Genomic DNA, 26,615 nt, shown 5'->3' with positions numbered 1-26,615 from the left:
ATTCTATTAATCCATCTATACAGACCTCCATCAGGTTGCAAACTGAATATATTTTTTCTGCATCTACCTCTGAAAAAATATTTGGCCTTCTAGCAGTGTGTGGGACTTTCTCTATTCGTCCATCTATACTGACCTCCATCAGGTTGCAAATTAAAAATAATTTTTATCTGCATCTAGCTCTGAAAAAATATTTGGCCTTCTAGCAGTGTGTGGGACTTTCTCTATTAGTCCATCTATACTGACCTCCATCAGGTTGCAAATTGAATATAATTTTTTTCTGCATCTAACCCAGCCAATAGTTTTGGCCTAATACCACAGTTTGGCCACTCAGCTCTGCTCGGTACCCATCCATTGTTTTTTTGTGCAAACAACTCCAGAGTTGTTAATTAGTTAACCACCAAAATGAGTGGAAAAAGGCCTGCTGCTGGTGGAAAGGGGAATAGGCGTGTTGGGAAGGTGAAAAAAGGTTGTGTCCGTGGGGTAGGTGTTAAAGCAACAGTAACATCTGCAGAAGAAAGACCATCTTCCAGCCAAACTAAAATGTCTACTTCTTTTAGTGGACAATGTGATAAGATCCCTTTCTTACGGCCACGCCAATCGCTACAAATTCCAGATGAGGCACAAAAACAGCAGGTGCTTCAACGGATATCAAGTGCTCCTTTAAGTGGGCTCTCCTCCACATCAACTTCAACATCACAAATACTCCAGTCCTCAAAGGTGTCACCCCAATCGCACTTGCTTCCTCACAGCTCCCAAATCTCCAGCTGCCCGTCTGAGTATGAGGTAGAACAGATGGTTGAGTCTGCAGAGCTGTTTACTCATACTATAGCCTGGGAATCAGAGGTCGACTCCAGCGCTTCTGTGAATCCAGACGAGGAAATGATCTGCACTGATACCCAGAATCTTTATGAGTCGGATCCAGGACCAGACGCAGAAGGTTCTGACCATAATGTAGACCCTCATTCCCAAACTGTAACTCCTGTTGGTGGAGACAATGAGGAAGACGATGATAAGACTCAAATACCTGATTGGAGCGACAACTTTAGTTTTTTGTCAGGGCAGGAACAGGTTGGCTCTGTGGACGACGGGTGTGATAACGCACAGGGTGATGATGATGAGGTTGGAGATCCCACTTACTGTCAACCCACAGTCAGCCAAGAGATGAGGTCAGCAGAGGAGGTGGAGGAAGATGCTAGTGACGACGAGGTCAGGTTGCGCCTTCCTGGACAGAGACGTAGTACTGGAAGCACGTCAACAACTGCATCCTCAAACACAACTCTGCCTCTCACCACAAGTCGTGGTGGCTCTTCAGGTCGCATGGGTGCTAAGCCTTGCATAGCCTGGGCATTTTTCAGATCGATAAAGATGACCCAACTCGTGTTATCTGTAACATTTGTCAGCAAAAGCTAAGTAGAGGCCAAAAAATACATAGTTTGAGTACTTCATGCATGAACCGGCACATGGACATGAAGCATAAGTTGCAGTGGGAAGCTCAGTGTGCTACAATGCGGCCTAGCCGGCCGGGCCAACCACCGTCTGCCATATCTTGTGCATCCGCGGCCTCTTCATCCTCTGTGACTGGGGGGACAGCAGTCACACCTGTTTTGGGGCGCAGACCTGCCACCTCTTTACCTTCAACAGCCAGCGTGATTGGCAGGTCATCATTTTCTTTGGAGGTGGTAACACCAGCTGGTGTTGAGCGCTGTCCGACATCGATAGCACCACCTTTGGATCAAGGCAACCTAACATGTCCGCCTGCATCTTCCTCACAGACCGGCAGTTTGCCGGGCACACCCTTATCAACCCAGTCTAAGCACAATAGCCAGCCCTCGGTCCCTCAGATGTGGACAAGTAAAAGACCATTTTCTCCTAGCCATGAGAAAGCTAAGAGGTTGAATTTCACCATCTGCAAGTTCTTGGCTACAGAAATGCTGCCTTTCCGCCTGGTGGACACAGAGGATTTTCGAGACCTTATGTCCGTCGCAGTGCCCCAGTACCAGATGCCCAGTCGGCACTACTTCTCAAAGAAAGGTGTGCCTGCGCTCCACCAGCATGTCGCACACAACATCACCGCTTCTTTGAGAAACTCTGTGTGTGACAGGGTGCATTTCACCACAGACACTTGGACGAGTAGGCATGGACAGGGGCGTTACATGTCGCTGACTGGGCACTGGGTAACTATGGTGACAGCAGGACAAGGGGCTGCTGTCCAAGTCTTGCCGTCCCCACGAGTTGTGCGTCAATCCTCTTTATGTCAAAGTTCCTCCACTGCTTCTGCCTCCTCAACCTCCTCTCGGTCTTCCACCTGCACCCAAAGCCTGTCTTGTCATGCCACAAGCTTTCTAACTGCGCAGAAGGGATCCTGCACACCTCCTTACTATGCTGGCAGTAGGGCTCAACGTCATCAGGCGGTTTTTACATTGAAATGTCTGGGAAATGTGAGTCACACAGCTGAGGAGTTGTGGTCAGCTCTGGAGAACCAATTTCATGAATGGTTGTCTCCACTGGACCTGAAACCAGGGAAGGCCGTGTGCGACAATGCTGCAAACCTGGGTGCGGCCCTTCGCCGGGGCAATGTCACACACGTGCCTTGTATGGCTCACGTGTTGAACCTGGTTGTCCAGCAATTTTTAGCCCACTATCCCAGACTAGATGGCCTTCTGCAGAGGGCACGGTCGCTGTGTGCTCACTTTCGCCGTTCGCATCCCGCAGCTCAGCGACTTACATCTCTACAGAAGTCGTTGGGCCTGCCACTTCACCGGCTAAAATGCGATGTGCCTACCCGGTGGAATTCAACTCTGCACATGTTGCAGCGACTGTGGCAGCACCGACAAGCCCTGGTGCAATACGTTCTGACGTATAGCCTGGGCCAACGAGATCCAGAGGTGGGGCAAATCACGCTGGAGGAGTGGTCTCAGATCAGGGACCTATGCACCCTTCTGCACAGTTTTGAAATGGCGACGAAGATGTTTAGTGCTGACGATGCCATTATCAGCATGACTATTCCGGTGATTTACATGCTGGAGCACATGTTAAACAGAATTCGGAGTCAGGTGGTGGCACAAGAGGAGGTGGAGGAAGTAGAGGAGGAGGAGTTGTATGCGGAAGGGCTAACATCTGCAAGGTCCAGACGGTCGGCAGCACCAAGGCGGCAGGCATGTGAGGGTGGGGGAGATGGTTTTACCAGGGCGCATGGTAGCAGCCAAACTAGTGAGGAAGGTGCAGGAGCCCAGGAAGAAGTGGAGGACGAACTGATGGAAGACTCATCAGATGAGGGAGACCTTGATCACATTTCTGTTGTGCGAGGTTGGGGGGAGAGGACAGAGGAAGGAAGCATGATTGTTACCTCGCCACCAACACAACAGGGACTTGGTGCTCCTGGATGCGCAACACACATGAGTGCCTTCTTGCTGCACTACCTGCAACATGACCCTCGAATTGTGAGAATTAGAAATAATCCTGACTACTGGGTTGCCACACTGTTAGATCCCCGGTACAAAAGTAAATTTGCAGAAATTATTCCTGCCATAGAAAGGGATGCACGCATGCAGGAGTATCAGCAGAGACTGTTGCAGAATCTTACATGTGCTTTTCCACAAAATACCAGTGGTGCACGTAGTGAATCTCACAGTTCCAACTTGCCAACCGTGGGACCGTCAAGTGTTCAGCACTCAAACCGTAACAGAACCACAGTATCTGCTGGTAACATCAATTTTGCGGAATCATTTCACCACTTTTTTAGCCCATCCTTTGCAAGGCCACAGGAGACAAGAAGTCTGACACATAGTCAACGCCTAGAGACGATGGTACAGGAGTATCTCCAAGTAAACATTGAAGCCACGACTGTGTCACTGGACCCTTGCTCTTTTTGGGCTTCCAATCTGGATAAATGGCCGGAGCTAGCTACTTACGCCTTGGAGATCTTGTCATGCCCCGCAGCCAGCGTTCTGTCTGAACGTGTGTTCAGCGCTGCTGGTGGTGTGCTGACAGATAAGCGCACGCGGCTCTCCAATGATAATGTAGACAGACTCATGTTCATAAAGATGAACAAATCATGGATCCGAAACGACTTTTCTACCCCTGTGTCATCCTGGGGAGAGTAAAAGCTTGATGATTGGTTAAAATCACCCTACCAACCGTTTTAAGCTTTCAAATTACTAATCATGTTTATCTGTATCTTGGCTGGAAAATAATTTGGGCTTTGTAGCAGTGTGCAGCACTGATTCTATTAGGCCATCTATAATAAGCTCCACCAGATTTAAAATTACTAATCATGTTTATCTGTATCTTGACTGGAAAATAATTTGGGCTTTGCAGCAGTGTGCAGCACTGATCCTATTAGGCCATCTATACTAAAGCTTCACCAGATTTAAAATTAATAATAATTTTTAGCTGCATCTAGCCCGGAAAATAATTTTGGGGCTCCGAGATGCGCAAGACACATAAGTGCCTTCTTGCTGCACTACCTGCAGCATGACCCTCATATTGTCAGAATTCGAATTAATCATGACTAGTGTTGAGCGATACCTTCCGATATCGGGAAATATCGGATCGGATTGGATCGGACCGATACCGAAAAAGTATCGGATATCGCCGATTCCGATACCGGAAACCAATGCAAGTCAATGGGACATAAATATCGGAATTAAAATAAACCCTTTCTTTCCTTGTAGGTTATTTCTACATGAAGGAAAACAACTAAGAATAATGTAGAATGTATTGGGGGAGGTGGGGGAGACAATAAAGGCATAGAGGTTTAGCCCAGTCAAATGGAATAGCAGGAATTAATATTTTTTTATTATGTTCTGAGTTACGGAAATATTAACTATGTTAAGTATTTTTATATTTTGTCAGATATTTATGTTTCACTACTTCCATGCTCTTCACCTTCTTTTTTACTTCTCCCACACTTTCTCCTTCATCATCCTCAGCATCTTTTTCATCCACTTCTTCTTCACCTTCTTCTTCTTCACCTTCTTCGTATTATTCTTTTTTTTACATTCTTCATATTCTACTTCTTCATCTTCTTCATATTCTTCTTCTTCATCATATTCTTATTTGTGACAGGCATTCCTGTAGTTGTTATCTATAAAAGGTTGGACATTACACCTTTCGTTCTGCCCGTCACAAAAGATTTACAACAGGATTTGTCCGCGTTCAGTTTGGCCTGCAGCAGCAGGTCTTTTCCAGGGGCACCACGAGGAGGAACGGACTCACCCCCATACACTGCTTAGTCATCTTCTGCTTATAATTTAGATATTATCTTTTGCTCTGATTTTTAGTCTTATGCTTAATGTTCTTCCGCTTTTTGTTCTGCAGCTTCTTGTATTTCTGCTTCTTGGTTTTCTGTCTCTTGTTTTTCTGTATCTTGGTGCTTGTCTTCTCTTCTTTGTCTTCTTGGTCAACTTCTTCAGGGTCATCTTCTTGGTCTTCTTCGGGGTGGTCTTCAGGGTCGTCGTCTTCGGGGGTCCTCGTCTTCGGGGTCCTCGTCTTCTTCGGGTTGGTCTTCTGGGTCCTCGTCTTCGGGGTCCTCGTCTTCTTCGGGGTGGTCTTCAGGGTCCTCGTCTTCTTCGGGGTGGTCTTCAGGGTCCTCGTCTTCTTCGGGGTGGTCTTCAGGGTCCTCGTCTTCAGGGTCATTGTCTTCGGGGTCCTCGTCTTCTTAGGGTTGGTCTTCAGGGTCCTCGTCTTCAGGGTCCTCGTCAGGGAGATCCAGAGTGATTACCAAGAACCATTTCAAAAAGCTTGAACTTGGAAATGTAGCAGAAGGTACAAGAAAGCTGAGGAACTACCGAGGACCAGCTGACGGTACTGGAACCCGGATGGATAGCAGAAGGTACAAGAGCCAATGGAACTACCGAGGACCAGCTGATGTTACTGGAACTCGGTTACTAAGCAGGAGGTACCTGTGCCAGAAAGCACTACCAAGGACCAGCAGACGTTGGTGGAACTTGGATACCGAGAAGGAGGCACCTAATCCAAAGGCACTGCCGAGAACCAGCTGACGGTACTGGAACCCGGATGGGTAGCAGAAGGTACAAGAGCCAATGGAACTACCGAGGACCAGCTGATGTTACTGGAACCCGGATGGGTAGCAGAAGGTACAAGAGCCAATGGAACTACCGAGGACCAGCTGATGTTACTGGAACTCGGTTACTAAGCAGGAGGTACCTGTGCCAGAAAGCACTACCAAGGACCAGCAGACGTTGGTGGAACTTGGATACCGAGAAGGAGGCACCTAATCCAAAGGCACTGCCGAGAACCAGCTGACGGTACTGGAACCCGGATGGGTAGCAGAAGGTACCCATGTAAAAAAAAAGTTCAAGGCCGCGAGCCGGCCGCAGTTACCAAAACCCACAGTCCTACACAGGGTGCTTGTCCTATTGGCACTATGGAACCAGCCTTCATTGCCAGATCCCGCAGCCCACATAGGAGTCACCTAAACTGCAGGCACCATAGAGTCGGCTAACCCGACCGCAACACGACAGGACAACGCATTGGAGGCAAAGTGACGTTGACACTACCCGGAAACAGCTGGCGTGCTGGAACCAGGCTGGGCAGGAGGGAGTACCCGTGCCAAAGACACTGCCGAGAACCAGCTGACGGTACTGGAACCCGGATGGGTAGCAGAAGATACAAGAGCAAATGGAACTACCGAGGACCAGCTGACGGTACTGGAACCCGGATGGGTAGCAGAAGGTACAAGAGCCAATGGAACTACCGAGGACCAGCTGATGTTACTGGAACTCGGTTACTAAGCAGGAGGTACCTGTGCCAGAAAGCACTACCAAGGACCAGCAGACGTTGGTGGAACTTGGATACCGAGAAGGAGGCACCTAATCCAAAGGCACTGCCGAGAACCAGCTGACGGTACTGGAACCCGGATGGGTAGCAGAAGGTACCCATGTAAAAAAAAAGTTCAAGGCCGCGAGCCGGCCGCAGTTACCAAAACCCACAGTCCTACAGAGGGTGCTTGTCCTATTGGCACTATGGAACCAGCCTTCATTGCCAGATCCCGCAGCCCACATAGGAGTCACCTAAACTGCAGGCACCATAGAGTCGGCTAACCCGACCGCAACACGACAGGACAACGCATTGGAGGCAAAGTGACGTTGACACTACCCGGAAACAGCTGGCGTGCTGGAACCAGGCTGGGCAGGAGGGAGTACCCGTGCCAAAGACACTGCCGAGAACCAGCTGACGGTACTGGAACCCGGATGGGTAGCAGAAGATACAAGAGCAAATGGAACTACCGAGGACCAGCTGACGGTACTGGAACCCGGATGGGTAGCAGAAGGTACAAGAGCCAATGGAACTACCGAGGACCAGCTGATGTTACTGGAACTCGGTTACTAAGCAGGAGGTACCTGTGCCAGAAAGCACTACCAAGGACCAGCAGACGTTGGTGGAACTTGGATACCGAGAAGGAGGCACCTAATCCAAAGGCACTGCCGAGAACCAGCTGACGGTACTGGAACCCGGATGGGTAGCAGAAGGTACCCATGTAAAAAAAAAGTTCAAGGCCGCGAGCCGGCCGCAGTTACCAAAACCCACAGTCCTACAGAGGGTGCTTGTCCTATTGGCACTATGGAACCAGCCTTCATTGCCAGATCCCGCAGCCCACATAGGAGTCACCTAAACTGCAGGCACCATAGAGTCGGCTAACCCGACCGCAACACGACAGGACAACGCATTGGAGGCAAAGTGACGTTGACACTACCCGGAAACAGCTGGCGTGCTGGAACCAGGCTGGGCAGGAGGGAGTACCCGTGCCAAAGACACTGCCGAGAACCAGCTGACGGTACTGGAACCCGGATGGGTAGCAGAAGATACAAGAGCAAATGGAACTACCGAGGACCAGCTGACGGTACTGGAACCCGGATGGGTAGCAGAAGGTACAAGAGCCAATGGAACTACCGAGGACCAGCTGATGTTACTGGAACTCGGTTACTAAGCAGGAGGTACCTGTGCCAGAAAGCACTACCAAGGACCAGCAGACGTTGGTGGAACTTGGATACCGAGAAGGAGGCACCTAATCCAAAGGCACTGCCGAGAACCAGCTGACGGTACTGGAACCCGGATGGGTAGCAGAAGGTACCCATGTAAAAAAAAAGTTCAAGGCCGCGAGCCGGCCGCAGTTACCAAAACCCACAGTCCTACACAGGGTGCTTGTCCTATTGGCACTATGGAACCAGCCTTCATTGCCAGATCCCGCAGCCCACATAGGAGTCACCTAAACTGCAGGCACCATAGAGTCGGCTAACCCGACCGCAACACGACAGGACAACGCATTGGAGGCAAAGTGACGTTGACACTACCCGGAAACAGCTGGCGTGCTGGAACCAGGCTGGGCAGGAGGGAGTACCCGTGCCAAAGACACTGCCGAGAACCAGCTGACGGTACTGGAACCCGGATGGGTAGCAGAAGGTACAAGAGCCAATGGAACTGCCGAGAACCAGCTGGCGGTGCTGGAGCCCAGGGTAAATACTAAAAACAGAAGAGCCAGAGGTGTATTTGGAGGAGGTTTTAAATCCGTACTACAGTGGATGTGGACAAAGCAGGAGAATTTGCCGGACACACAGCTGGGGATCAGCTGACGTTACTGAATCCCAATAACACTGGAGCAAGCGTTGACTGTGCAGACGGCACTTCTGAGCAGCAACTAGCGGTATTGGAGCCCAGGGTAAATACTAAAAACGGAGGAGCCAGAGGTGTAATTGGAGCAAGTTTTAAATAAGTAGCACAGTGAATATGGACAGAGCAGGAGAAATTGCCGTGAACACAGCAGGGGAACAGCTGACGTTACCGAACCCCAATAACACCGCAGCAAGTGTTGACTGTGCAGACGGCACTTCCGAGCGCCAACTGGCGGTGCTGGAGCCCAGGGATAAGAATGAAAACAGAGGAGCCAGAGGTGTAATTGGAGCAACTTTAAAATCTGTAGTAGTGAGAATGTGGACAGAGCAGGAGAAATTGCCGTCCGCACAGCAGGGGAACAGCTGACGTTACTGAACCCCAATAACATGGTAGCAAGTGTTGACTGTGCAGACAGCACTTCCGAGCGCCAACTGGCGGTGCTGGAGCCCAGGGATAAGAATGAAAACAGAGGAGCCAGAGGTGTAATTGGAGCAACTTTAAAATCTGTAGTAGTGAGAATGTGGACAGAGCAGGAGAAATTGCCGTCCGCACAGCAGGGGAACAGCTGACGTTACTGAACCCCAATAACACGGCAGCAAGTGTTGACTGTGCAGACAGCACTTCCGAGCGCCAACTGGCGGTGTTGGAGCCCAGGGTAAATACTAAAAACGGAGGAGCCAGAGGTGTAATTGGAGCAAGTTTTAAATAAGTAGCACAGTGAATATGGACAGAGCAGGAGAAATTGCCGTGAACACAGCAGGGGAACAGCTGACGTTACTGAACCCCAATAACATGGTAGCAAGTGTTGACTGTGCAGACGGCACTTCCGAGCGCCAACTGGCGGTGCTGGAGCCCAGGGATAAGAATGAAAACAGAGGAGCCAGAGGTGTAATTCGAGCAACTTTAAAATGTGTAGTACAGTGGATGTGGACAAAGCAGGAGAAATTGCCGTCCGCACAGCAGGAGAACAGCTGACGTTACTGAACCCCAATAACACGGCAGCAAGTGTTGACTGTGCAGACGGCACTTCCGAGCGCCAACTGGCGGTGCTGGAGCCCAGGGATAAGAATGAAAACAGAGGAGCCAGAGGTGTAATTCGAGCAACTTTAAAATGTGTAGTACAGTGGATGTGGACAAAGCAGGAGAAATTGCCGTCCGCACAGCAGGAGAACAGCTGACGTTACTGAACCCCAATAACACGGCAGCAAGTGTTGACTGTGCAGACAGCACTTCCGAGCGCCAACTGGCGGTGTTGGAGCCCAGGGTAAATACTAAAAACGGAGGAGCCAGAGGTGTAATTGGAGCAAGTTTTAAATAAGTAGCACAGTGAATATGGACAGAGCAGGAGAAATTGCCGTGAACACAGCAGGGGAACAGCTGACGTTACCGAACCCCAATAACACCGCAGCAAGTGTTGACTGTGCAGACGGCACTTCCGAGCGCCAACTGGCGGTGCTGGAGCCCAGGGATAAGAATGAAAACAGAGGAGCCAGAGGTGTAATTGGAGCAACTTTAAAATCTGTAGTAGTGAGAATGTGGACAGAGCAGGAGAAATTGCCGTCCGCACAGCAGGGGAACAGCTGACGTTACTGAACCCCAATAACATGGTAGCAAGTGTTGACTGTGCAGACAGCACTTCCGAGCGCCAACTGGCGGTGCTGGAGCCCAGGGATAAGAATGAAAACAGAGGAGCCAGAGGAGTAATTGGAGCAACTTTAAAATGTGTAGTACAGTGGATGTGGACAAATCAGGAGAAATTGCCGTCCGCACAGCAGGAGAACAGCTGACGTTACTGAACCCCAATAACACGGCAGCAAGTGTTGACTGTGCAGACGGCACTTCCGAGCGCCAACTGGCGGTGTTGGAGCTCAGGGATTACAGTTCAGGTGGTAGAAACATGAACAGAACAGGAGACCTGGATACTGTTGCCAACCAATTATTTATTCTGGAAGAGGACTGGCAAATTCATGAGAGATCCAGGCCTTGTTCATTTTGAGAAAAGTAAGCCGGTCAACGTTATCGGAGGATAGTCGCATGCGACGGTCTGTTAGTACACCACCTGCGGCACTAAAGACGCGTTCCGATAATACACTAGCAGCAGGGCAAGCTAGCACCTCCAGTGCATACTGACTAAGCTCTGGCCATGTATCCAGCTTACAGACCCAAAACTTGAAGGGAGAAGAGCCGTCTGGGAGTACACTAAGAGGGCAAGACATGTAGTCTGTCACCATCTGACGGAAACGTTGCCTCCTGCTGACTGGAGCTGTCTGTGATGGTGTAGACATTTGTGGCGGCGGGGACACAAAACTTTGCCACATTTCGGCCATACTGGTCTTGCCTTGTGCTGAGGCGCTGCTTCTGCTCCCTCTTTGTGCAGAGCTTCCTCCACTGCCTCGACGCACTGAGCTGCTTTGTAAAGCACTAGCAGCACTGCTCTCGGTTGGAATGGAGAACATGATGGAATGCACCAGTGCGTCTTGGTACTCCCGCATTTTACGCTCCCGGTTCAATGGTGTTATGAGGCTTTGTAAGTTGTCCCGGTAGCGAGGATCTAGGAGGGTGGACACCCAATAATCAGCCGTGTTGAGAATGTGGGCGATGCGGCGGTCGTTTCTGAGGCACTGCAGCATGAAATCAACCATGTGCTGCAGACTGCCAACTGGCCAAGAAACGCTGTCCCCTGCTTGAGGCGTGATCTCTGCCTGCTCTGCATCACCCCACCCTCGCTCTAGATACTGACTACTAGAGCATTGTGTACCTCCCTCCTCTGGACAGATGTCTTCCTCATCCATTGACTCCTCCTCATCCTCCTCACAAAGTGTCCCCTGCCTAGGCCTTTGTGAGGAACCACGTTGCGCAGACTGTAGAGAAGCAGATGGCATTTGTGACTCCTCATCCTCCACCTCTTCCAAAACCTCGTCCCTTAGTGCTTGCAGTGTTTTTTCAAGCAGGCAGATAAGGGGGATAGTCATGCTGACTAGTGCATCATCTGCACTCGCCATCCGCGTGGAATAATCGAAGGCACGCAAAACGTGGCAAATGTCCTTCATAGAGGCCCACTCAGTGGTGGTGAAGTGTGAACGGCGCGCACTGCGACTTGTTTGCGCCTGCTGCAGGTGGTACTCCATTACTGCTGCCTGCTGCTCACACAACCTCTCCAACATATGTAACGTTGAATTCCACCTGGTGGGTAGGTCACATATGATGCGATGTTCCGGAAGACATAATCGGCGCTGCAGAGCTGCAATGCGTGATCTTGCATTGCTGGAACGCCGCAAGTGAGCGCACTCTATGCGGACCTTGTGAAGCAGTGCATCAAGATCCGGATAGTCCCTCAAAAAACTCTGCACGACCAAGTTGAGCACATGTGCCAGACATGGGATGTGAGTGAGGTTGCCTAGGCCCAGAGCTGCCACCAGATTTCGGCCATTGTCACACACTACCATGCCTGGCTGGAGATTCGCTGGCACAAACCACACGTCACTCTGCTGCTTGATGGCATTCCAGAGCTCCTGCGCTGTGTGGCTTCGATTCCCCAAAGAAATTAATTTTAATACGGCCTGTTGACGTTTGGCCACGGCTGTGCTCATATCGGTCATCATAACAGGTAACCGTTCACGGGTCGATGTGGAGGTAGACCGTGACGGCTCCTGCAGCGCTGATTCAGAGGAACTGGAGTATGAGGAGGAGTCAATGTGTACAGACTGGATTCCTGCAATCCTTGGAGTTGGCAGAACAGGTACAGCGCCACTCTCAAGATCTGTACCCGGCTCCACAACATTTACCCAATGGGCAGTGAGGGAAAGGTATCGTCCCTGTCCATGCTTACTGGTCCACGCATCAGTGGTCAGGTGGACCTTGCTACTGACGGCGTTTTGTAGCGCATGTTTAATTTTTCCCTCCACATGATGTTGCAGGGCAGGGACGGCTTGCCTGCTGAAATAAAAGCGGCTGGGCACGTTGTATTGTGGGACTGCCAATGCCATAAAGTTACGGAATGTGTCAGTCTCCACCAGCCTGAATGATAGCATTTCAAGGGCCAGTAGTTTAGCAATGCCAGCATTCAGAGCCTGTGCTCGGGGGTGGTTTGCCGAGTATGGGCGCCTTTTCTCCCATGCCTGTGCTAACGATGGCTGTAGACTGGCCTGGGAGTGTGAGGATGACTGGGAAAGTGGTGCTGTGGGTGGAATTACACTGTGTCTCTGTACAACAGTGCCAGAGATTCTTCCATGGCGATCCTGTGAGGAAGCCGAACCAGCTGTGTGTGAGCTGGAGGAAGAGGCTACAACACGAGCTGAAGAGGTGGTAGGTGGCGCTGTAGGTTGGCCTAGGTCTTCAGTGTGTTTGTGTAACTCCACCACGTGCTTGGTCCGCACATGTTTCCACATATTTGTGGTATTGAGGTTGCTGACACTTTTCCCTCTTTTCACCTTCTGATTACACAGCTTGCATTTGACAAAGCAAATGTCATCTGCAACTGTGTCAAAAAAGGACCAGGCACTGCAAGTCTTGGGAGCGCCCGCTTTGGATTTTGGAAGAGCCATGCTCCTAATGGGTGCCGAAGTGGAGGCTACAGGCAACCAAGTCTGCCCCCTCCCTCTCCCTCCTTTTTGGGCCGTTCGGGGAATCTCTTCCTCAGAGCTGCTCCCACCACCTTCCTGTCCCTCACGCCATGATGGGTCAAGGACCTCATCATCTACACCACCCTCTTCAAACAACTGCTTCTCCTGGGTAGTCTCGACAGCACAGTACGCACCAGAAAGTGGCACCTGAGTCTCATCATCAGATGCGTACTGAGGTGTGCTGCTGACCATAGGCACTGGCCCACCCGCCTCTTCAGATTCAGAGAGACAAAACGGTTGCGCATCACTGCATACTACCTCTTCTTCAAATTCTCGAATTCTGCTTGGCTGGCCCCCTCTTTCCAAGCCAAGAGATTCAGAGAACAGAAGTAGAGATGGCTCCTGTCCAGGGCTCTCTGACTGCCTGGGCAATTTGGCAGGTGGTGAAGAGACAGATGGGTGCTCTTCAGTGCTCAGGACCTGAGAGGATCTGGAACTAATTGAAGTCGATGCGTTAGCTGCCATCCATCCGACAACGGCTTCAATTTGGTCCTCGCGCAGCAGTGGGGTACGGCTAGCTCCTACAAAGCTGCGCATAAAGGACTGTTCCCTGGTAAAACTGGGGGATGCTGAGTCACTGGTGCCCGCAGCAGGCACAGAATCCCCACGTCCTCTCCCTGCAGGCACAGAATCCTCACGTCCTCTCCCTGCAGAAACTCCACGCCCACGCCCACGACCACGACCACATGCCTTACTCCCTGCCTTCTTCATCTTGGTAGACTGATAAAGATAGGCAGAAAAGTACTAAGGGCTTAGTGTGCTTATTCCTGAACAGCTGCTAACAGGTATAAGAAACACTAATTTTATAAAGTGTGGACTAGACTTTAATATGAGCTAATGTGGCCTACACAACTGTAAAGTGGAGTGTTTGGTGAACTTTATTTAGGTTTTTTTTGTCACAAAAAGACACTGGATGTGCCTAAAGATGTAATAACGATAGTATCACAAACTTTTTGTAGCTATTACAATGTAGGAAGGTAACCTACAATGCAATAGATGAGGCTGCAAAAAATAGGCTAATACTAATCTGGCTGGGGCTGCAGGGCCCAATGCTGCAGAAAGGCTCCTCTATCTACTCCTATATAGTGTGTTTGGAATCAATTTAGCTGAATATGGATGGAACCACCACACTAATAGGAGATATCAGGAAAAATTATGAATTGGCAATAAAGGACAATGTATGAGGCAGTGACACACACTGAGTGCACTACAACCAGACGGGGTTGAAGCACACACTACAGGGTGAGCTGCACTCACACACCAGACCTTGCAGACAGCGGTGAACAGTACAGATGCAGAGCACTGTGCACTAGTGCTGCAAGACGGAAAAAAATTCTCTATCTACTCCTATATAGTGTGTTTGGAACCAATTTAGCTGAATACAGATGGAACCACCACACTAATAGGAGATATCAGGAAAAATTATGAATTGGCAATAAAGGACAATGTATGAGGCAGTGACACACACTGAGTGCACTACAACCAGACGGGGTTGAAGCACACACTACAGGGTGAGCTGCACTCACACACCAGACCTTGCAGACAGCGGTGAACAGTACAGATGCAGAGCACTGTGCACTAGTGCTGCAAGACGGAAAAAAATTTCTCTATCTACTCCTATATAGTGTGTTTGGAACCAATTTAGCTGAATACAGATGGAACCACCACACTAATAGGAGATATCAGGAAAAATTATGAATTGGCAAAAAAGGACAATGTATGAGGCAGTGACACACACTGAGTGCACTACAACCAGACTTGGCTGAAGCACACACTACAGGGTGAGCTGCACTCACACACACAGACCTTGCAGATAGCGGTGAACAGCACAGGGAACTGTGCACTAGCACTGCAAGGCACAGTGATTTAGAAAGTAGCTTGGGTAAAGCAGTATAGAGCAAATAGGTAGCTAAAACTGTCCCTCAGAACAACAGCGTCCTATCCCTAACTGAATTCACAGCAGAGTGAGCTCAAAATGGCGGCGGTGGCTTTTATAGTGCATCATGACATCATTTCAGCAGCCAATCACAGCCATGCCATTAGTTAAGATGCCTACATGCCTAACAGGATGTGCCCACACTTCTTAGGATCCTCATTGGCTGAATAAAATGAAAATGTCTCATTGCATTATGGGAACTTCCGATTCCGGTATACGATATTGCAATAGTATCGGAATTAAGTATCGGAATTCCGATACCGCGAATATCGGCCGATACCCGATATTTCAGTATCGGAATGCTCAACACTAATCATGACTACTGGGTTGCCACACTCTTAGATCCCCCAAACTTTTCGATCAACCTTTTCATTTTAATAAAGACCAAAAAAATGGTCATTTTTGAAATTATAAGCATTAGCAGGTTGTTAGAAACTGAAATCAAACAGTTTTCAACTCAAAACTTTATTCTAGGTGATATTACATTTTCACATAGGACCCCTTGTTCGAAAGGAGCTTCTGAACTCTCTCGTCCATTGAATTTGTCAGGTTTTGGATGGTTTCTGCTTCAATTGTTTTGCATGAGGACAGAATACCCTCCCAGAGCTGTTGCTTAGATGTGAACTGCCTCCCGCCATCATAGACACTCCTTTTAATGAGCTCCAAAGGTTCTGAATGGGGTAGAGGTCAGGGGAGCATGGGGGTCACACCATAAGTTTGTCCCCTTTTATGCCCAAATCAACCAGAGATGCAGATGTTTTATGTGCAGCATGAGATGGTGCATTATCATGCAGAAAAATGATCTTGCTGTGAAATACACGGTTCTTCTTCTTGAACCATGGCAGGAAGTGCTGTTTGAGAAAATCCACATACATTATAGAGTTCATCTTTAGCGCCTTCAGGGATCCTAAAGGGGCCGACAATCTCTCTCCCCATGATTCCAGCCCAAAACATTACTCCACCTCCTCCTTGTTGGCGCTGTAGCCGTGTTTGCGTGGGGTGTCCATCAGCCAGCCATCCTCCACTCCATCCATCTGGACCATCGAGCGCTGCACGGCACTCATCCGTGAACAAAACAGTTTTGAAATCAGTCTTCATGTAATGTTTGGCCCACTGGAGCCGTTTCTGCTTGTGTGAAGTGGATAGAGGAGGTCGACAGGATGGCGTATGCACAGCTGCAAACCTCTGAAGGACCCTGCATCTTGTTGTTCGGGGGACGTTGGAGGCACCAGCAGCTTCAAAAACTTGTCTGCTGCTATGACAAGGCTTTTTTGCCGCTGCTCTTTCAACCTGACGTAATTGCCTGTAGGAAAGAGTCCTCAATTTGCCCTTATCAGCACGCACACGTGTGTACTGTGAATCAGCTACATACTTCTTGATTGCCAAGACACTTCATCCTGATCATCGCACAATGTTGATTGTAGTCATGCCTTGACCTAAACACTCCACAATTTGTTGCTTCTCAGCAGCCGACACATCCTTTTTCTTTCCCATTTTGGCAGAAAATGTAGGCTGCTTAATAATGTGAGACAGCCTTCTTAAGTAGTGTTGCCTTTCATTGGACACACCTGCCAAACTAATTAGCACAGGTGTCTGCAATTGCTTACAGTGATATAAAGAGCCCTGACACACATCACCATCAATGAGTTTAACTGACAAACAAACAAATTCTTCCCTTATCACTCCTAAACACTTTTTGCATAATAATTTGGAACACAGTGTACATGTGCTTTTCCACAAAACACCAGTGGTTCACGTAGTGAATCTTACAGTTCTAACTTGCCAACCGTGGTCTGTATGGAGTTGTTCAATAAAGGGGCCAAAATTAAGATAACATAGATGGGAGAGGTCTCTATGAATAGGAATTCCTAAGTATTTGATACCCTGTGAGGGCCAGGCAAAGGGAAAGTTGGACTGGATGGAATCCTATATGGATTTGGGGAGGGAGACATCGAGGGCCTCAGACTTCGCTGCATTGATTTTAAAATTTGACCATGTAACAAAGTGATCTATTTCAGCCATAACAGCATGGATGGATATATGTGATTGAGTGATATATACTAGGACATCATCAGCAAATAGAGAGCACTTGTACTCGGTGCCTCCCACCTCAATCCACCTAATATTGGGGTTATGGCGAATTGATGAGAGCAGGTGCTCCGTCACTAGGATGTATAAGAGAGGGGACAGAGAACATCCCTGCCTTGTCCCATTGGTGATTGTGAAAGGTGATGAAAATGTTCTGACGCGCCCCCTGGGCCTTGGGACACCCGGAGCCGGACCCTTTTTGGTGGATGCTGGTGGTTGTAGTCTCCGTGGCGGCAACCTGGTTCCGTGGCTCAGGGCGGTCAAACCAGTGGTGGAACTATTTATGTGGTTTTGATGTTTAAATGTTCGACTACGCCACCCGTGGATTGCGGTCAGAGTGAACCGCCGCTCCAGGGCAGACCGCTGAGGCTGGTGTTGTGGGTGCAGCAGAACGTAGCATAACTCCCCACGGGAGGAGTATAGCCTCAGGGCAGTGTATGCGGAGGATGGGGGTGATGGTGCAGGGCAGCAGCAGTAATGACACGGAGTCAGTGATGCAGTCCAGGGCCTTTACTCACAGTTCTTATTATCCAGACCACGTCTGCAGGTAACGGCTGCCCACGTCGTACTGTGCTCACCAGGTGAGGGGCTCAGACAACTCCCAGATAACTTTGGAGTGCTTCACAGGTCTCCCTTTGTGTGTCCTTTGTCTGGCCTTTCTTACCAACCCTTCTGTCCGGCTGCCTCGGGCCTCCTCTTGGTAAACTTGGCGCCAGTTTACCTGACCCTATGTGGTGCCTTCCTAGCGGGTGTAGCGAGGGGCTGCGCCACATAAAATGTCACAGCCTGCTGTTTCTAGCTGAGGGTCGTTTCCTGCCTCCACTAGTTTCGGGGACCGGTCTCCCCATTTGGCCTGACCCCTCCACGCAGGTGGATTCGGGCGTGCGGTGGCGACTCGCCCGTCCGTACCCCTGAGATCCCTTCGTTCCTCATTCCTGGAGCCTTCTCCGCTCCTCTTCCTTCCTTCTCCCTCTTCCAGGCCTGGACCTCTGTTACTAGGCCCGCCTCCGGAGCAGAGCTCATGCAGAGCCCCTGCTCCCTGCCACTTCTGCTCAGACTTCTCTGCACTGAACTAAGATGGTGCCCACCTTTTATACTCCCTTCTCAATGCACCCAGGAACTGCTTCCTCCCTGCTCCTGCACTACAGGGTTCCCCTTCCTCAGTGTTCCCTCCCCCCACTCCAGCCAGGGACAGGGACTGTCGTGCCCATCTCAGGGGCATATTGGTCGCCCTGCCCCACGGCAATGTGGTGTAATGCATGCAGGTGTCGGGTCCTGATCCACACTACATCCTTACCTGAGAGTGAGATATCACACCTCTGGGTGAGGTGCAATACCTCTGTAGCAACCGAGCCCTCAGGGTGCTACAGTTCCATTTATCTTCAGCCTAGGTGACGTATTGCGATACAGGGCCGTGATTTTGGCTATAAAAGGGTCCCCTAGACCCCTACCCCAAGCTTTTTAAGAGAATCATATATGGCGTGCCAGGAGACTCTATGGAATGCTTTCTCAGCATCCAACGAGAGTATCTAATTACAAATTTTTAACTGCATCTAGCCCAGGAAATACTTTGTGCCTAGTAGCAGGGTCTGCTAGTCAGCGGATTATCCCGGCTGTTAAGCAAGCTACACCACCTGTAGTTTGGACACTTCATTTTTTCAAAGGAAATGCTTCGGGACCACGGGATACTCAGTGAAGAGCATCAGGAGGCACCCCAAGGCATAGGGGCTCGGACTGGCAGTAGGATGCCTTGCGGTGGACAGCCAAGCTCGATCCTTATAAAAGCTTTTTAACTGCAGCAGCTTTAGTGGACGCTACTGGAGCTGGAATTACGCGGCTGCTGGCATGAGACTTGCCCTCCAATAGATCCTTGTAAATGGATTTAAAGTGTATTTATTCAAATTAGAGAGACAATTAAAATTAAAAAGCTTAGAGCTGCCTCCAACACAGGGGGGCTCGCTCGACCCACCAGCGGACAGGCACCAGTATTGGGAGAGGGGGGCTGGCCGTCAGGGTTCAACGCGGCTCTGGCACAAACCCGGCGACACGGAGGTGGCACGGGCAGGAGCGGACTGAACGTGTCGGCTTCTCACTTTTTGGATTTTAGAAGGGCATGACATGCCTATATCTGTGTCTCCCCCTCCTTTTACTCCTCCACCTCTTTTCTTTTCGCATGACTATATGTACTTGTCACTTTTCCATGTGTTAGTTGTGTCTTCTGAGCAGTTTGTCAGCTTTTGGACACCTTTGAAGGTGTTTTCTATGTGTTTCTATGTGTTTTTGTTTGCCTGCCATTGGTTTTAACGCTGTTCGAAGGTGTTCGACGAACCGAACCGAACTCGAACACTACGGGGGTGGCTCAACACTAGTCTTCATGTAATGTTTCACAAGTGAACAATGGTGCAGCGGTCTCAGGGAGCGCCAAAGGAATACTGGACAATTTACTGGATGATAACCGACCTTTATTCTTCCTCCAATACCACTGCCACAACGCGTTTCAACGGTCTAAGCCGTCTTCATCAGGTGGGGTAAAGGAGAATGTTAGAATGACAGCTTTATAAAGGGGTGGTATTTTACATAATTTAGACCACGTGTTGTAATCAATTAACCCTTTCATTGAAAAACTCCATATAATGCATTCTTAACCAATTAACCTCTTATTTCCCCTGGAAACAGCATTGTGCACTAAAAAAATCCCTACATGGATTCATAAAATCACAATTCTTAGTAAAAACTTCCTATTTGTGTTTAAAAAAATAAATAACTTTTTTTTTTTATATTATTATATTTATTACCAACTATTTAAAATTTATTAAAAATTATTAAAATCACCCTGGGGACCTTCTTGGGGTGTCTTGACAGTGCTGTACTGCAGTTTCCAGCCCCCAATTCAAAAGTTGAGTTTCTTAAAGAGACAGTACACTTTCATATAAAATGGCCAAAAATAACCTTGTACCATTACCCACTGCGATTATAAACCCCATAAATGTTTAAAAACACCCTGGGAATCTTACCTGGGTGTCCTGACAATGCTATACTATGATTACCAACCCCCAATTCAAAAGTTAAGTTTCTTAAAGAGACAGTACACTTTCATTACATAGTGTCTCTAGACACTATGTAAACCATCACCACAAAGACCCGAGTAAGATGAAAATAACCATTATTGACCACATTGTGGATAATGGACCAGAACGATTGAGTACACTTATAAAGAAAGAAAGTTTTTGGATATACAAAATGGGTACTTTGTACCCTGAGGGTTTGAACCTTACGATTGAAAACACATCAAACCATTAAATCTGAGAAGGTGTAATGTTGTCCCTCTCATATCTTTCCCGGGTTGTCATCAGCCGTTTAATGATGGCTTGCGGGGTCACCTGCACAGGATTAAAGGTATGGTATGACGTAGCATAGCAGGAGATTTGCTTGCCCTTTCGGGTTGGTATTTAGTTCATTTTTCCTGTTGTCGTCAGTTACTTAGTTTACTGGAAGCATAGGTTCCGATCATGTTAATGGATAGCATTGGGTTTTATGAGCTTTATAATAGTAGTGGGCAATTGTACAAGGGTATTTTCGGCCATTTTATATGAAAGTGTACTGTCTCTTTAAGAAACTTAACTTTTGAATTGGGGGTTGGTAATCGTAGTATAGCATTGTCAGGACACCCTGGTAAGATTCCCAGCGTGTTTTTAAACATTTATGGGGTTTATAATCGCAGTGGGTAATGTTACAAGGTTATTTTCGGCCATTTTATATGAAAGTGTACTGTCTCTTTAAGAAACTCAACTTTTGAATTGGGGGCTGGAAACTGCAGTATAGCACTGTCAAGATACCCCAAGAAGGTCCCCAGGGTGATTTTAATAATTTTTAATAAATTTTAAATAGTTGGTAATAAATATAATAATATATATATATAAAAAAAAAAAGTTATTTATTTTTTTAAACACAAATAGGAAGTTTTTACTAAGAATTGTGATTTTATGAATCCATGTAGGGATTTTTTTAGTGCACAATGCTGTTTCCAGGGGAAATAAGAGGTTAATTGGTTAAGAATGCATTATATGGAGTTTTTCAATGAAAAGGTTAATTGATTACAACACGTGGTCTAAATTATGTAAAATACCACCCCTTTATAAAGCTGTCATTGTAACATTCTCCTTTACCCCCCTGATGAAGACGGCTTAGACCGTTGAAACGCGTTGTGGCAGTGGTATTGGAGGAAGAATAAAGGTCGGTTATCATCCAGTAAATTGTCCAGTATTCCTTTGGCGCTCCCTGAGACCGCTGCACCATTGTTCACTTGTGAAATATCTCCATACGGAGCCAAAGTGGCAGGAGCAGCCTGGTCTATTTGGATGTGTGAGGACCTGCAGTTATCCAGCCACCGGGTTAAACTACTGAGGACCAGCGGTAACGTGGTATCTGGTCCGGCAGGATCGTGTGACCACTTGAGGAGCACGGAGTTGCGAGGCAAACACCGACAGGACGGTACTACAAATAGAGGTGACCCGGAGCCTCATTAATCACACGCTTAATCTTAGTTGTGTAGACGTACACAACCAACACAGGTGAGTGCACTGGCACTTTTTAAATTATTTAAATAGCCCTGTGAGTCTACACATGTGCCCTTTCTTTTTTTTTTTTTTTTTTCATGTAATGTTTGGCCTACTGGAGCCGTTTCTGCTTGTGTGCAGTGGATAGAGGAGGTCGACAGGATGGCGTACGCACAGCTGCAAACCACTGAAGGACCCTGCATCTTGTTGTTCGGGGGACGTTGGAGGCACCAGCAGCTTCAAAAACTTGTCTGCTGCTATGACAAGGCTTTTTTGCCGCTGCTCTTTTAACCTGACGTAATTGCCTGTAGGAAAGAGTCCTCAATTTGCCCTTATCAGCACGCACACGTGTGTACTGTGAATCAGCTACATACTTCTTGATTGCCAAGACACTTCATCCTGATCATCGAACAATGTTGATTGTAGTCATGCCTTGACCTAAACACTCCACAATTTGTTGCTTCTCAGCAGCCGACACATCCTTTTTCTTTCCCATTAAGGCAGAAAATGTAGGCTGCTTAATAATGTGGGACAGCCTTCTTAAGTAGTCTTGCCGTTCATTGGACACACCTGCCAAACTAATTAGCACAGGTGTCTGCAATTGCTTACAGTGATATAAAGAGCCCTGACACACATCACCATCAATGAGTTTAACTGACAAACAAACAAATTCTTCCCTTATCACTCCTAAACACTTTTTGCATGATAATTTGGAACACAGTGTACATGTGCTTTTCCACAAAACACCAGTGGTTCACGTAGTGAATCTTACAGTTCTAACTTGCCAACCGTGGTCTGTATGGAGTTGTTCAATAAAGGGCCCAAAATTAAGATAACATAGACGGGAGAGGTCTCTATGAATAGGAATTCCTAAGAATTTGATACCCTGTGAGGGCCAGGCAAAGGGAAAGTTGGACTGGATGGAATCCTGTATGGATTTGGGGAGGGAGACATCGAGGGCCTCAGACTTCGCTGCATTGATTTTAAAATTTGACCATGTAACAAAGTGATCTATTTCAGCCATAACAGCATGGATGGATATATGTGATTGAGTGATATATACTAGGACATCATCAGCAAATAGAGAGCACTTGTACTCGGTGCCTCCCACCTCAATCCACCTAATATTGGGGTTATGGCGAATTGATGAGAGCAGGTGCTCCGTCACTAGGATGTATAAGAGAGGGGACAGAGGACATCCCTGCCTTGTCCCATTGGTGATTATGAAAGGTGATGAAAATGTTCTGACGCGCCCCCTGGGCCTTGGGACATCCGGAGCCGGACCCTTTTTGGTGGATGCTGGTGGTTGTAGTCTCCGTGGCGGCGACCCGGTTCCGTGGCTCAGGGCGGTCAAACCAGTGGCGGAACTATTTATGTGGTTTTGAAGTTGAAATGTCCGACTACGCCACCCATGGATTGCGGTCAGAGTGAACCGCCGCTGCAGGGCAGACCGCTGAGGCTGGTGTTGTGGGTGCAGCAGAGCGTAGCATAACTCCCCACGGGAGGAGTATAGCCTCAGGGCAGTGTATGCGGAGGATGGGGGTGATGGTGCAGGGCAGCAGCAGTAACGACACAGAGTCAGTGATGCAGTCCAGGGCCTTTACTCACAGTTGTTATTATCCAGACCACTTCTGCAGGTAACGGCTGCCCACATCGTACTGTGCTCACCAGGTGAGGGGCTCAGACAACTCCCAGATAACTTTGGAGCGCTTCACAGGACCCCCTTTGTGTGTCCTTTGTCTGGCCTTTCTTACCAACCCTTCTGTCTGGCTGCCTCGGGCCTCCTCTTGGTAAACTTGGCGCCAGTTTCCCTGACCCTATGTGCTGCCCTCCTAGCGGGTGTAGTGAGGGGCTGCGCCACATAAAATGTCACAGCCTCCGGTTTCTAGCTGAGGTTCGTTTCCCGCCTCCACTAGTTTCGGGGACCGGTCTCCCCCTTTGGCCTGACCCCTCCACGCAGGTGGATTCGGGCGTGCGGTGGCGACTCGCCCGTCCACACCCCTGGGATCCCTTCGTTCCTCATTCCTGGAGCCTTCTCAGCTCCTCTTCCTTCCTTCTCCCTCTTCCAGGCCTGGGCCTCTGTTACTAGGCCCGCCTCTGGAGCAGAGCTCATGCAGAGCCCCTGCTCCCTCTCACTTCTGCTCAGGCTTCTCTGCACTGAACTAAGATGGTGCCCACCTTTTATACTCCCTTCTCAATGCACCCAGGAACTGCTTCCTCCCTGCTCCTGCACTACAGGGTTCCCCTTCCTCAGTGTTCCCTCCCCCCACTCCAGCCAGGGACAGGGACTGTCGTGCCCATCTCAGGGGCATATTGGTCGCCCTGCCCCACGGCAATGTGGTGTAATGCATGCAGGTGTCGGGGTCCTGATCCACACTCCATCCTTACCTGAGAGTGAGATATCACACCTCTGGGTGAGGTGCAATACCTCTGCAGCAACCGAGCCCTCGGGGTGCTACAGTTCCATTTATCTTCAGCCTAGGTGACGCATTGCGATACAGGGCCATGATTTTGGCTATAAAAGGGTCCCCTAGACACCTACCCCAAGCTTTTTAAGAGAATAATATATGGCGTGCCAGGAGACTCTATGGAATGCTTTCTCAGCATCCAACGAGAGTATCTAATTACAAATTTTTAACTGCATCTAGCCCAGGAAATACTTTGTGCCTAGTAGCAGTGTCTGCTAGTCAGCGGATTATCCCGGCTGTTAAGCAAGCTACACCACCTGTAGTTTGGACACTTAATTTTTTCAAAGGAAATGCTTCGGGACCACGGGATACTCAGTGAAGAGCATCAGTAGGCACCCCAAGGCATAGGGGCTGGGACTGGCAGTAGGATGCCTTGTGGTGGACAGCCGAGCTCGATCCTTATAAAAGCTTTTTAACTGCAGCAGCTTTAGTGGACGCTACTGGAGCTGGAATTACGCGGCTGCTGGCATGAGACTTGCCCTCCAATACATCCTTGTAAAAGGATTTAAAGTGTATTCATTCAAATTAGAGAGACAATTTAAATTAAAAAGCTTAGAGCTGCCTCCACCACAGGGGGGCTCGCTCGACCCACCAGCGGACAGGCACCAGTATTGGGAGAGGGGGGCTGGCCGTCAGGGTCCACCGCGGCTCTGGCACAAACCCGGCGACACGGAGGTGGCACGGGCAGGAGCGGACTGAACGTGTCGGCTTCTCACTTTTTGGATTTTAGAAGGGCATGACATGCCTATATCTGTGTCTCCCCCTCCTTTTACTCCTCCACCTCTTTTCTTTTCTCATGACTATATGTACTTGTCACTTTTCCATGTGTTAGTTGTGTCTTCTGAGCAGTTTGTCAGCTTTTGGACACCTTTGAAGGTGTTTTCTATGTGTTTCTATGTGTTTTTGTTTGCCTGCCATTGGTTTTAACGCTGTTCGAAGGTGTTCAACGAACAGTTCGGCGAACACAAGGGTGTTCGACGAACCGAACCGAACTCGAACACTACGGGTGTGGCTCAACACTATTCCTAACACATAAAACCTCAATAGGGTCCAAAGCTCAAAATTATCTCTAGATGGTACCGGGTACCAGCAGTCCTTCATAGATGGTATTCAGTGGTCTCAGATAGATGTTGGAGATGTGGGGAGGGGGAAGGGACAATGTCACACATATGGTGGGCATGCCCTATAATAAATGCATTTTGGGCAAAGGTAGTTCCCATGATTGAGAAAATAACTGGTTTGACTATCCCTAATATGCCATAAGCCCTCCTTTTATCAATGTTACCAATAAGTAAACATAGTTATAAAAGGTCATCAATAGGCTACCTAATACAGGCGGCTAAGAATGTCATTCCACGACACTGGAAAAGCAGAGACCCACCCACTGTGGAGGAATGGTTTGCGAAGATCTCCCTCCTTAATAGGATGGAGCATCTGATTGCCATCTCACCGGCTGATGTTGATAGATACTGTGTGATTTGGAGGGATTGGATTGATTTGCAAAACTCTGACGCCTACCATCTAGCCCCCAACTAAAGTTATCCGTGATGTCGGCACAACAATGATCATAATCGCACTCTATGGATTGGTGGTCTGCCGTGGTCCTCTCCCTCTCTATCTATTTTTCATATGGAAAAATACATGCTTGATCTGGATATTGATGGAAAACCCTCCCTGTACTCCCCAATGTACTGTCGTTATGCATAGATTTATAGTTATACTACCCCTTTTACTATGTTTATTGTATTTTCTTGTACTATTTCAACACAAAAATAAAAAAAAACTTGAATTTGAAAAAAAAAAATTGTAATTAGATCTACAGGCGGTGGCTACTCTGCTGACTAGCAGACACTGAAGCTTTGGAGCAGACCTCTGATTCCCAGGCTATAGTATGAGTAAACAGCTCTTCAGACTCAACCATCTTGTTACCCCAAGCCATAGTGTATGTAGTTTCTTACGGTTAAAAGGAGGGGGAGAGACCTGACCCACCTGGAATTGACAATGGCAACGTCATGTAAAACACAGCAAGGGGACTCCAAAAAGAGTCTCCATTTTTTCCCAAAATTGTGGCACAGACACCACTTAAGTGGCATCAATTGTCCCAGAGTTGCTTAAAATGGTTGGTGAGGGGATTTTCCAAAATCTTCAAGCTTTTAGTCTCCCCAGACTGACACAGGTGGGGCAGATGGTGGTTGTCCCGGCCCGCTAGGCCGCATTGTAGCACAGTGAGCTTCGCACTGCAACTTATGCTTCATATCCATGTGACGGTTCATGCATGAAGTACTCAAACTATGGATATTTTGGCCTCTAC

The sequence above is a fragment of the Phyllobates terribilis genome, unplaced genomic scaffold (assembly GCF_046119375.1).
Source record: "Phyllobates terribilis strain yellow unplaced genomic scaffold, ASM4611937v1 Scaffold_7__3_contigs__length_470593459, whole genome shotgun sequence".
Lineage (NCBI taxonomy): Eukaryota > Metazoa > Chordata > Amphibia > Anura > Dendrobatidae > Phyllobates > Phyllobates terribilis.
The sequence above is the reverse complement of the archived record's forward strand: the minus strand, read 5'-3'. Positions refer to the sequence as shown.